Source organism: Dermacentor silvarum, chromosome 8, assembly GCF_013339745.2.
Source record: "Dermacentor silvarum isolate Dsil-2018 chromosome 8, BIME_Dsil_1.4, whole genome shotgun sequence".
NCBI classification, from domain to species: Eukaryota; Metazoa; Arthropoda; class Arachnida; order Ixodida; family Ixodidae; genus Dermacentor; species Dermacentor silvarum.
The window spans coordinates 74299152-74312686 of NC_051161.1; the positions used below are offsets into that span (position 1 = coordinate 74299152).

At 47.1% G+C, this 13535-nt stretch overlaps 1 long non-coding RNA gene across 1 annotated transcript in view; it reads right to left on the minus strand.

Moving 5' to 3' along the window:
- Positions 1–10784: 10784 nt before the first annotated feature.
- LOC125947589 (uncharacterized) overlaps positions 10785–13535 on the minus strand; it is an 87949-nt gene continuing 85198 nt past the window's right edge. Inside the window, exon 3 of the long non-coding RNA XR_007468415.1 lies at positions 10785–10951. This is a non-coding gene — a long non-coding RNA (uncharacterized LOC125947589). The remainder of the gene's footprint in view (positions 10952–13535) is intronic.

A 13535-nucleotide genomic window follows, 5' to 3' on the forward strand; every position in this document is an offset into this window, starting at 1 on the left:
GATCGGAACATTTACTGGTCTGAAACCAACGTCGTTCGGGCTTTTAAACGGGACTTCGAGAGCTGTGATCATAAGCAATGCCACCAAAACAATGGCTGCTGTTGTACCAAAGTTGTCATCCAGACAAAGTTCGTTCATAGTTTGACAAACATATGTTGTATTAGACAACATGTCTTGCAACTGACCAATATGTGATAGCAGTCAAATAATACTCTCGTGTCACACCTATGGTACTCGCTGCAAGACGGCACCAACGCTTGCACGAAGGCTTGCACGAAGGTCCGTGATGACAGTATAAATCCAAATATAGGATCAACACTAGTCGCTACACCTGCCTGTAAGGTTGCCGTTCTCAAGCAGCTACACATTTGGAGAGTGATACATATACCTGCAAAATAAAAGTGTCGGTAAAGCATCGCCGGCAGAACATTTCCCGCAACTGAGCAAGAATTGTTTCATGACTATGACGCATGCTTGCGCGAAATGTTCACCAAGAAACATTTCGGTCAAGATAAACAAACGGTACAGTGTCTGCGATAAACATTGAACGGTACGAAGTCCACAACTGCCTTGTATATTTAGTACAACCTGACGGCTTCCCCTGAGGAAGTTGTAAGTACGGCTGCGCAAACATCCTCGCAGCAACTTAAAAAAAAAGAAAAAAAATGAAACGCATTGAAGAAAATTTGCCGACGCCTCCGAAGAAGGCCACAGCTACCTCCACAGACGTTGGCACTTTAACGCACGTCATGCATACTCCCACGTTCCTCACGCCGCACGCGCGGAAACATGCGTACAACCCATACACATAACTCTGAAAACGGCCCCGCAGCCAAGTCTAATAAAACAGTTGCGGCGTCGCAGAAACTAACCCTCCCTCCACTCCCTACCTTTCCGGGACCCTCAGAGTGTGAAAGCAACTACTCATTCGGTGTCAGTGCATAGCGCAAACGGGGCCCACGAGGAAAGCGGCGAACGTTTCGGAGGCGCGAGTTACATCTCTCCCACCTGGCGAAGGCCGTATAGCGAGGAAGGAGCACACGGTTGAGGCCCACGGTTGGGGCCCAGCACCGCAAGCCGGGGGAAAAAAAAAAAGCCGAGCGTCGCGCCACGCGAGCGCCGCGGTTAATTAGGTTTATGAAGGAGCGCGAAACGGCGGGCCCCGGCACGCCGCCATGCTAATGCCGGTACTCGTATGCGTTTACGTTCGCTGCGAGCACCGCGTGGCTGTTTTCCTTGCGGCCTCGTGCCGAGCCAGCCCCGGACTGAACGGGGCGTTGAGGACGTAGGGGCTCTGTTTGATTAGGAAGAACGAGCTAATTTGCGCCTGTGTGCTCGCGCGCGCGCGCGTACCCGTCTACACGCGCCGGCGACAAGGCGTTTGTAACGCGTGAAAAGCGGACGCGCGGTTCTCGCCGCTTGGCAGGCTATCGCGGGCCCTGCGAGAGAGGTAAAAAGTTTCTGAGCGTAAATTCGCCAGTGTACAGGGCCCATACGTTTAGCACCTGTACTCGCACCTGCTTGTGAGTGAGTGAGTGAGTGAGTGAGTGCAAATATATATTTGCACTTCGCCCAGCGAAGAGGCATACGTCTGATTTCAATCTTAAATCCGGGACCTCAACGAGGTCCCAGACCTAAAGCTAACGCATTTCTCTTCACACTTACCGCAATATTGCCACTGAGTTTTATTTAAATATACTCGGTGTAATTGCCGCACGGCCCATGTAAAAAAAAAAAAAAAAAAAAAAAAAAAAAAAAAAAAAAAAAAACCATTCAGCAACAGGCATCAACTAAATGCGCGCAGCCCTGTTTGATGCACTGCAGGCACGGCAGTTATGAATTCGCACACTTGCTATCCGTTATTCAATGGGTAATGTTCTCCTGGACATTCGGCTTTAGTGTGACCACACTAATAAGTATATTTTGCCTAATGTCCTTATACCTTTAATCGGCTTATCGGATGGTATACAACACGCATCACACACATTCGAAACACAGCGAGTGTTTCGAAACACAGCGAAGCACCGCGAAGCGCTAACATCTGAATCGCTTTCTTTCCTCTTTTCCTTCAATATGCCAACGTCCTCGGCGAAGTGGGTAGCAAGGACTTCCTTTAATCCCGCTTTCATGCCTACGCCGAACCAAGCCTCCCGTATATAAGTAAGCGGCGTTCAAGCATCGGAGAGGCTTTAGCAAAAAAGCATCGTTTCGCATTACAAAGGTCAGCCCAAGAAGCTTAAGCTAGCCGTGAGTACTCGCTTTTCCCTAAAGCTTAACCGAATATGGCGATGGCATTATAAAACGCGTCAGAAGCTTTAAAAAAATGCGACGAAGCTAGTAAGCTGTTATCCCCATATATCGCCTTTCGTTTTTTAGCAATTGATACATTTTCACCTGAACGCGACATTAAGGCGACAGATCATGTTTGCACCGGATATGTAAGAGCTTACGAAGCAGCCAAGAGATGCGTCATGGAACTGTTAAAGGCGTCCTTGCGTAAACGGGATGAAAGCGGACCGTAGTGGCTCTTGATGCCGATTATGTCTGGTGCCTTGACAATTTAAACGTGCCTTACGACGCGCATCCTAAGCTGGTGGAAACGCTAACACACCGCCCAGATAAATGCTCGCACCGGCTTCTGTATAGAAGGCGTAATAAATGCATTCGCGCCGTTTGTAAAAGACGACTATCAATGTTTTATCAACGTCTCTAGTCCAAGAATGTGGCTGGAAACCACGGGGCTTTAAGCCTTACGTTGAGTTATCGCGTCGTATTTTTTTTCTTTGTTTTAGCAAAGCCACTAAGAAAGACCTTGAAAAAAAAAAAGAAGACGTCGTCCTAAGGAGAAGCCTCCGAAATTCCTAGTTTCGTTTGTAGACCACGGATTCGTCTATGGCTATCTATCACTGCTTTGTTCACTTTCGCAGCAGCTGTCAGGGTGCTAACTTTGCGTCTAAACTGCCCTACGCCGTTAGCTTCTAGACAGAACCTGCCGATGGAACCCAAACAGTAGTCTAAAGAAGAAATTAAAAAAAATTAAAAAAAACTTTAACAAGGGGCCGCATTTCTGAAACCGTCGCCTAGAAAACGCCAAGTTGTCGCGCTGGTTCTGGCCATTGTATACGGCACCGGAGACAGGATGCAGGTAACTTATTTTCCGCCTGGTCTGAGACTCGCGATAAATTCGAAAAGAAAAGTTGAAGCTAAGTTTCTTCGGATATATAAAAAGAGTTAGGAGGAAAAAAGGTACACGGCACGGATAGACATAGGTTTAAGAGTATCCTTGTTTACCTTCGAAACTTTTTTTTTTCTTGGGCGAGCGAAAGTAAAGAAATAGCCGGCTATTTGTAACTGTTTGCGGCTTGTTCCAACTTAGGATCACTAGAGAGAATTCGGATAGGCGGGGTGTTTTGTAACGAGAGTAATGGAGGACGCTGTGAGTGTCACCGAGGAGGCCGTAAATTGTGAAAGCTGTCAAACTGCGATCGATATCTCCGATCGGGAACGCGCGGTGTTTTTCGCGAAAGCAGGGACAAGTGGCGTTTTACTTCCTTCTTACTTACAGGCCCCCTTGCCTACTTTCTCTCATTTTTTAACGAATTGTCGCCTTTTGTGTCCTTTTCCGTTCCATCGTTCTTTTTTTTCTCTCTCTCTCTCTGTTCAGAACGAATTTCTTGTTTCCAGTACGGTGAAAGGGTTGGTCCTAGGCAAGGGACAGGACACACAGCCCATCCCACAAGGACATATATATAGATCTATATATATATATATACGATTGGTGGTAGGTATATATTAGGTTATTATATATTTATGTTTATGTATTATATTGTATTATTGTACGCGAACAGTGTCGCTCTCTCTCTCTGTTGTGTGTTGTGGTGTTGTGTGTGTGGGGTGTGTGTGTGTTGGTGTGTGGGTGTGTGTGTGTGTTGTGGTGTGTGTGTGTGTGGTTGTGTGTGTGTGTGTGTGTGTGTGGGTGTGTGTGTGTGTGTGTGTGTGTGTGTGTGTGGGGTGGGGTGTGTGGTGTGTGTGTGTGTGGTGTGTGTGTGTGTGTGTTGTGTGTGTGTGTGTGTGGTGTGTGGTGTGTGTGTGTGGTGTGTGTGTTGGTGTGTGTGTGTGTGTGTGTGTGTGTGGGTGTGTGTGTGTGTGTGTGTGTGTGTGTGTGTGTGTGTTGTGTTGTGTGGTGTGATGTGTGTTGGGGTGTGTGTGTGTGTGTGTGTGTGTGTGTGTGTGTTGGGTGTGTGTGTGTGTGTGTGTGGTGGGCACACATGTGTGTGTGTGTGTGGGTGTGGCACACATTGTGGGTTTGTGTGTGTGTGTGTGTGGTGTGTGTGTGTGTGTGTGTGTGTGGTGTGTGTGTGTGTGTGTGTGTGTGTGTGTGTGTGTGTGTGTGTGTGTGTGTGTGTGTGTGTGTTTTGTACCTAAACACAACGAACTCACTTACGTGCACATTTATGTACTGTTTTTACTTCGTCCTGTTCTGGTAGGACAATCAATTAAGCGCAGCAGCATGCACGCAAAGAAGAAAGGAAAGAAAGAAAGAAAGAAAGAAAGAAAGAAAGAAAGTTCTGGCACATTTCGCTATAATTCCATACTCCGACACAGTTTCCAAAAGGCTGTGCAGTTCCTATCCCCACATTTTCTCACGTATGCGTAAAGTAACAGAAACACTGATCTACTTCGAATCGTTTAGACCAGGATGAAAAGTTTACAGAAGAAAAGCAGGTCATGAGTGTTCATTTTCGCACGTCCTCCTTGTCAGATCTCTTTGGAACCACAGACACTACCTCCACGTGAGACTCGTGATACGCGACTTCTTTAAGCCTAATGTTTAACCGTATAATGCTGCCCTGTTTTTTGGCTATTTTATTTTCTAGCCAACACTACGTCAGGTGACGTTCGAACATGCGTGACCTCAGAGACATCACTTATTACGATTGCCAATCAGCGCATTTGTTACCAATCTGTGCTGACAACATGGACAAGCAAAGAGAACGCTTGTTCGCACGTCCTGTGCTCTATATGTACTCGTCCTTGTCGTAAGTGGTACTGTTGCAGTATGGATACTGAGACATCGACCCCTGTTCTCTGAGCGTGGTTTCGTTTTGGCAGCAAACGCCTGCGTAAGTTGACTTGCTTAGCCTTCTTTCGTTCTCCATGATTACTTTAAGAGTAATGATTTAACTGGCTTCTAACAGTCACTGCTACACACTCTGATGTCCCATAAGCTGCTTCGAGGTTTTTGGTGGTTTGGCCATACATAGTTTAATTTTCCTTCTTCTTCTCACATGGCTCTGTCAGTATTCAAAAGGCTTATCCCCCATTCAAGGGAAGGGGTCTAATGAACAAGATAGAGTTTGTAACTTTCTGTAGCTTGAGAAGTGAACTGTTGGACCAGTTGCTTTCACTATTATGTTTAGAGGAACAAAAAAAAATACGAGCACAAAATTACATCTACACTAAATAAACAAGCAGACAGGGCACCCCGTTCCCTGCAAATGTACTGTCCCTGTCTTCTTTCTTGTGGTTAACTCTTACTTTCGTTTTCTTTTTTTTTTTCAATTGCCCACTCTCTCAAATATTGCCGCAACAACGCATAACCTCACGCCCCCCCTTCATTTATTTTCACACCCCGTAACTTTACTATTCGACACCAAACTTTCACTGGTTCGTTCCGCGCTCGTTTCATTATAAGCAGCGCTTCGCCGGCTCGCGAGTCTGACTCGCAGCGCTAAGACACCGCGACAGCGATGGGTTTTAAACCCTGCACGGCACACGCCTTCTCGCGCACTAAGGGGCAAGCAACCTCGGTTTCCCGATCCAACCTTTCTCGTTTCACTTCCTCTTTTTGCTTCTTCTTCGCTGCTCTTTCTCGAATCTGAGACAGGAAATCTTGAAAGCGTTCCTTTGTAACGCAATTACGACCCCGTCTGGAGCCCGAGAACTCCCGGAGGCTCATTCATTAGGGAGAGAAAAGCAGAAAAAAAATCCTCGGCCGGGGCGGGCAATTTGCTACCTGCTCCCCGAGTGAACCGACCCAACATCCGGTTCCGGCCACCTTGGCACTGCGAGCCTAGGGAAAACAGGTAAAAGTGGGCGTACGGACGGAGCTGAAGTGCAGTCGGTTTTACATACCCGCCCCGTAGTTGGCGCGTTGCCGGCAGGATTTGAGGTACGACCTACAAGCGGTGATGTTGCGATTAGGAGGAAGAAAACACGTTACGTTTAGATTTTACTGGGGCTTTCTTAAATACAGGCTGTGCCATGTGACTATCACTTCGATATTTTTTTTTCTTTTTGAGGTGCCGAACGAATAAAGCGCCCTCTCACATGTTTAAATTCTGTCATAACCTGAAATCAGCACTTCAAAAGTTGTGTAATTTATTGCGCGTTTTTACTGAAGTGTGCGTGCAACGTAAGATGTTCCGAATATTACAATACGGTTGTAAATAATATTAATATTCCCACATTTACATTGCCTGTGCCAGACCACAAAGACAATTAGGCAGCGCCGAGGGCAACGACATTAAAACGACATCGTGTTTTCTCCAAAAAAAAATATGAAGAACGCTATCCCGCACCCCCATCAGTCATGATCAGACGCACTGCTTCGTAGTTTAATCTTTGTTTAGCTAATATTCAAGGCAAAAATATTCGGATATAACATCATTGCGAACTATCAGAAACCATAGCGAACAATGAGAAGCCACAGCGAACTATGAGAAACCGAAGTTTTCGCTTTCGTTCTTATGAACGACAGCCCTGCGAATTTTACTTACCCTCAGCTCTCCCTGGCAGCTCCATTGAGACATCAACCGCAACCGTGCGCTGAATGGCAAAATACGTGGTCGTTAAGGAATATCAATTCGCGGGTGTGGCCAAAAAAAAGCGAAGTTGTTCAGTATGCACCATTTAACTTCAGCGATCCCTCGGCATGTCTCTGTTATTATCGAACGAAAAAGAAAAAAAATGATCACGCCGTTTTCGAGCGCCTCCACTCCGACGGCTCCGCCAGCGCGCGCGCAAGCTCTAGATCGCCGGCTGCGATCCCCATGGGGACCAACTTCCGCGGGACTTCGGGAAGCGCGCTTCCCCAAAGGTGAGCGCGCCGACTATCTCCCTCCCTCCGCCTCTGCTTAGCTCGTTTAAGTTCAGCCCACTGCGCTGCAACTGCACTCTGCATCATCCATCACTGTCCAATGTTTGCCAAGTTCAACTAGTGTCCCTCTTATTGCCGCTTCTTCCTGAATCAGCATCCCTTCTTTTTTCCTGCTTGCGTAGACGCTTCCCACCGTAGAGTTTCCCCGCATTCTGAGCTGTATATGCTCCCCTGAGAAAATGGGGATAGCGTGGGAAAGAAGGAAAAAAAAGGAGGCTGCAAGAATACCCGTGCGTTTTTGCGAAGGATAAAAAGACGCTTACGGGACACCTTTACGGAGTGCATTCAATATAATTAGCGCGTTGAGATTCAGGCGTGCCGGCGCCCGGCTCATAATGAGAAGGCGGGGCCTTTCTTATTTAAATGTGACTGTGATGGATGTCGCCGAAAACGGGTAGAGACGGGTTCTGCAGGTTTCCACCAAGAACATCGGAAGCGCGAGCGCTGAATAATGCACGACGATGAGGTAGCGGAAAGGTAGGTTGTCGGAATAAAACATGACGTCAGAGGTGACGGACAGTGTTCCCAACAACTTTTGGCGGAGTGCGCGCTGCTCAGTGAAAGCGATGTACGGAATAGATTTAAGTCCCAGATATTATACGACGAATGGTGAGGAAGATGTCAAGCTACGTTTCTGTTAAACTTGATGGTTCTTCGCAAGTTTGTTGGCGAAAAACGTTCGATGCTTCTCGGTCAAGCAGCCCACGTCAGTGAACTTGGAGCGGGCGTTCAAGTGATTGCCGAGAGGAGAATCAAAGAAAGGCTGCGTATGCAACTGCCACGATCCCAAAGTTATATAGAGCGAAGTTCATTTCTCCTTCTTTCTCTTCAATCCTTTCTTTTCTTCATCTGAGTAACGGTCCCCATGTAATGAAGTGTACAGAAATTCGTGCCTTAGTCCGTAAGAGACAAGCCAGACACTTCACTTGAGCATCCTGCGAGGCAAAGTAATCTACATTCGAAGTTCTGCTAAGACTGTTTCCATTTTAAGGCCGTACAGGCTCACTGAATACGTTGAAAGACCAATCCGCATCACTCAAGAGGAACGGAAAACTGAGTCTTATATCGTAACCTTGTTAGCAAAAGCGAAAGAAGTTTGTTTTTCCTTTGTTGTAAAACAACTCCGTTTAATAAAAGTGCACCTTTTGACAGCCAACTTCATTAGTCAGCGAAAGAAAGATTTTGCAAGTGACCGTTAGGGATTGGAACGCTTACTCTGGCATCACAACCTCCATGCTACGACGTTTATGCTACGGGTCTATATAGCCTCGTACAGCCCGGCACCCCGACGCAGCTGCGTTGCAGCGCGAAAATGAGATTTGCGCTGAAAGTAGTGTTCAGCCATAACTAAACACCTCTCGAAGGGCTTTGCCAAAACTATAACCGCGCCTTTCCACGCAGCACCAGGGACGGGGCTGTCAACATCAACTCGCGGTCGCTGCCAGTGCGTCCACCACACGTCTGGCACGGCGTGTGATGAGCGCGAGATACCACAGCGCGCTCCCTCAAGAAACTGCAGCGCTCTTCCCGATGCGCGCTCTTCAGTGCTCGCTCAGCCACTTAATGAACCGTCCCTGCCGCAGATACCCTGAGGTCACGAACGCCTGGCTATTCCACCACCGTTAGGTGGCGTGGCGCAGCGCCTCTGACGCTGTCACGGCTCATTTATCGGCTCACTCGCGACGATGCCGCCACGAGCTCGTGTGAGTGACAAATTTAATAACTCCTCGATGCGGTCCCAAACCCCGCCACGAGAGGCGAGCGTCGAGATCATATATTGCGTGGAGACGCCGAGACCATCACGGTCAGTCCGGTGATTAAAGCACTGGCCTGGATTTAATTAACGCCCTCGGCTAGCGCGCACACCCGAGCACCCCCTTACTCCGACGATGATCTTGGCCGAAGGCGTCACACCATCGATGGAAGTTTAGGGAAACGGGATTTCCTTAACTGCGTATACACACGTGTGCGGCGGTTGATAAGCCTAATACGAGCCCGTGCGTTCATCATCCCTTGGGGACATACTCGTGGCGAGTTTGATAGGTTATGAGGCTCCTCGTCACTAGATAACGAGTTCTCGAAGTTAGCCTTTGGATGTTTTACGTCTATTTGTTTCACCCTCAAATGATGAACCGATCTTCTTAGGATGCTTTATACCCACGAATCACCATCTAGTGACGAATCACCATCTAGTGACGAATTGTTTAGTACGCTTTCGTCACATCGCAGTTGACGCTTTGGGTTCTGGTAAGGTCTGAGAGAACTGTAAAGATATACTCGAAGTAATATATCAGGCTAGCTTTATAAAGCCGACACATTCTAATTATATCAGCTCAAGTCAACCGTCGATCATGGCGATTTGAAGTAAATCCCGAAACGCCACTTGACTTTCGAATGTATCAAAACATATGTGATAAATTGCTTGAGTCTTGAAGAGAACATGCGTTTTGGCAAACTTTCTAAATTTTAAAAACGACGACGTCTGCAATCTAACATTTTATTTCTCATGGTTAACGCTAATAGTAACTCACGCACCAGAAAATTTCTTGCTTTGCTTTCACAAAGGTTTTGGAGGTGTACATTCATACCTCTTGCGACAGCGCATGTTGTACATGTTGAAGCGAAGTAAGGTGTCTTGAATAGTGGGGATATGAAAAAATGTTTCAAAGCCTATCTATTACTGGAATTACTGTAACACAAGCTGTCCGACGTGACGTCCACGAAACCCGGACACTTTTGGCATACTGATAACACACCTATATTATCGCTTTCTAACTCCTCCGAAATTTGCTGGCGTGCCGTTTTCTGTCGTGCAGGAAATCCCGCGGGCTGCGACTCTTATTTTACGTAAAGGTACAAGAAGTTCTACGGAACAGATTCGATAAAGGGACTCAAAGAAAGCAAAGAAAATGGAGAAAGAGAGAGAGAGAGATTAAGATCCCGGCTGATGAGTCGGCCTCTATCACCCTACTCTGACCAGCTGCTGGGCATCACGTGTAAGGAGAAGGAAGAGCAAGCGACGAGAACAAGAATAATGGCGATGAAGACGTAGAATAATTAAAACTGTTGGGCAAAACGACGAAGGGACAAGAGTTAAGCGAGAAAACAAAACACGACACCCGAGCGCAACATGTTTTGTTTTGTTTTCTTTGCGCAACAGTTTTATTTACGACTAACCAACTAGCCCACTGCGGAATTTTTCTTAAAAACTAAGCAGTTGGCGCACTCTGCGAGTGGAGGTTTCTACGGACGCTACTCTCTCTGCTGGCTAGCTAACCGCACCTCATTATTTTTGTAACAAATAAAATCACTCAATCAACGGACGCTAATGTAGACCGCTGCGAGTTTTGTTCCATAACCCGTTTAAAAGCACAGGAAAGTGTGTGCATCACGGAACGTCGGTGGCACACGCCTATGCGCATGCGGTAACATTTGAGAACGCGAGGAACGAACTGTAGGCGCGGTTCACTGGGACTCTCGGAAAAGGCCTATACGCGCGCTTCCCCGCCAAGTGCGGAGCAGCGCAGGCGCTCGACGGCGCGTGGGAGCGATGTTTCGAGGCGTGCACGTTGTTATCGCATCTGAAGAACAAAAGAAGGATCGTCGCATTGCTCACTCACCCGACGCGGTGTCCTGCGGGTTGGGCTGCAGGTGCAGGCTGGTGAGCCGGTAGCTCATGTACACGGACAGCATGGCGAACGAGCAGAGCAGCAGCAGCAGGTCCCGCACCGACAGGCAGCGCCAGCACCAGCGGGAATGCTGCACCGCCGAGCACGGGTGCTGCTGCACCCCCTGCGACCACAAAGCAATAATTCATTCATTCATTCATTCATTCATTCATTCATTACCTTGATGTTCACTTTGATCTCTCAACACTGCACTTGAACCATGAAAGACGCTGCCGTGATCTGGGTTAATGCAGAATATGTGACGCTCTTTATTGCGCACCAAGGTATCAGGACGGGAGTGGTTTTCTTCTTTCTATCTTTTTTGACTTGGCTAATCAACTGGCTTAAAGTTGTGCTCGCCACACTGCTCACCCGCACGATGTCGCAAACTATGAGATGACATGATAGAGGAGAACGACGCCTCACGAACTGTCGCGGAATTACGAATAATTCGCTTCCTCAAAAGACTGCTGTTTTACTCTTTGCTGTTTGCAGCATCGGCGGAGTGCCGTAAACGAAATAAATTGACATTTTAAACGTCGCAGAATATAGGTGGTTTGCACTAGAAGGCGTTCTTGAACTTCTACAAGTAAGAACCACTGGAGAATTTGTTTTGTTTTTTTTTTGCAGAACTTGCAGCATAGCTGTCACTGAAGTTAAAGTTCCCTCATCTGCTATCAACTAAAAAGGTAGCCTTCACTGCGAGTGTAGCCCCAATATGAAAGGGCATGGCATTCACGACACAGAAGTTAAAGATTCACGTTGCGTCGGAGTTTCTTGCCGAACTCAAACTTTGCACCAATGTGACTACACTGCAGTCGTACGTTGGAAATATTGTAGTTCTTCTAGGGGGTCCAGGAGCACCACTTGGTCAGAGATGGTCCTGCTATTTGCGAGTTCTCGCGAATTCTAATGGTTCGCTAGACTAATTTGAGGATGTTTCGGTTCAGTAGTTGAAGAAATGTCAATCCGACCTTCCTTGCAACGACGTAAACTTCGTGCGCTCCAACGACACCTTGGGTACCGACCCTGTGCTTTGCTGTGCAGCAGCCATACGAAACACTTGTATATATATATATATATATAACATGCCCTAGAAAGTGCCAAATCTGTTCTGCGGAGGGCCGCAAGGTAGAGAAAAATTCATGAAGAGAAAAAATTGTCGTCTGCCCGGCTGTAGCACGAAGCTGGAAAAGAAACCTACTCGGGTTTCACGGAAATAAAGCTCCGTTAGTTGAATAAAAGTTGGTCCGGTTCCGGGACGAGTTGAACCCGTTGGAAACCCCCTACAAACGCAACCCGTTGAGTTTTCTTTGTGGCTTTGTGCTAAAGGCTGTTGGGTGACAATTTTTTCCTTTCATACCTAGGACAAATTTTTGTGCTAACCGTTCATCAACGAATCGCCGATGTGGGGCCACGTTTGCATATGATTTCGAAACGAATCCGTCAGATGGCTTTTTCAAGCGAAGAATTTTTTAGCGAACCCACCCGAACTTTGCGCACCGCAGTTATTGCTGCTTTCTTGCCGATTAGCTCGCGCACAAGACAGCGCTCATAACAAAGCGGCTTATATATAGCACTATCTCTAATACCCCAGCAGTTGTGCCGTTTTTCGGGTGTGTTATTTGCGTAAGTGTGCAGTGAAACAGCAAGGGGTACCTAAATATCCCCGCTGTAAAATTAATCGCCTTCAAGCGCATACTTCCTTTATTGAAACGAAGCATCTTACGGCAGTTAGCTGGGTAGCTCAGTACAACTGCATCTTTAGTTACAGCTCGAACGAAACAAGAGGGAAGAAGAAGAAAGACGTAACACGAAGCTTTTTACGCCTTTATTCCGGGGGTTTAGTGCGTTTGCTTGGTTGGTTTCCCGCCAAGTAAGGGGGGGCCGATCTTGTCCATCGTGCAATAGTGAAGTCGGGCGACCCGGGTGACAATGTTGCGGCAAAAATTGGTTTGACCCCGGAGGCATTGTAAGCCGTGGTTGCGTGGGTCACGTGGTGGGTTTCTCCATGTATTGCCGTCTTTACAGGCAGGCATGTAATTGCCGTGCGGCAGAACGCTATGCCTAATATGATCAGTCGCGTAGTATTTAACTACCTACTGCACGAACGCTTTACACAGATTCCAATATGTTAGACGCATATTTTTTTTTTCTTTGTCTACCATGTTCTGCCATCTCTGCAGATATTTCCGAAACTGGCGGTGGAGTATTTTATGAAGACACTTATTACAGAAAAGTGCGTGGAAGCTGTAGCCGTAAAACCACAGCCTCTGCTTTAAAAATGTATAACGGAGAGAAATGATAGTGCCAGGCCCAAAACCACGAAGCAGCAAGAGAATTCAGATTCCTGTAGTTGGCCTCTCCCTACTTCGGCCATTTCTTCTTCTGTCTTCCTCTTTCCCAGTAGGTAATTAAATCCATTACGCAGATTACAGCCCAGCGCTTCTTCGTTCTGGTACGTGCTAATGTGCGACGGCGCGGTTTCTAAATTATACGTGACTCATAAAGCGTTTTTGCCCCGCTCCGCTGGCTCATTTTCCAAGTACGCTCTGCCTAAGTGAAAACGCGTATGGCCATCATTAAAGCTGAGAGTCATCAACAATGCTCTAGTGGTCAAGATTAGTGAGCTGCTCGTGATAGCCTCTTGCTGCCCCCTCCCTACCATTATTTTTCTTTCGCATAGAAAATCTCTCTTTTTTTTTTCG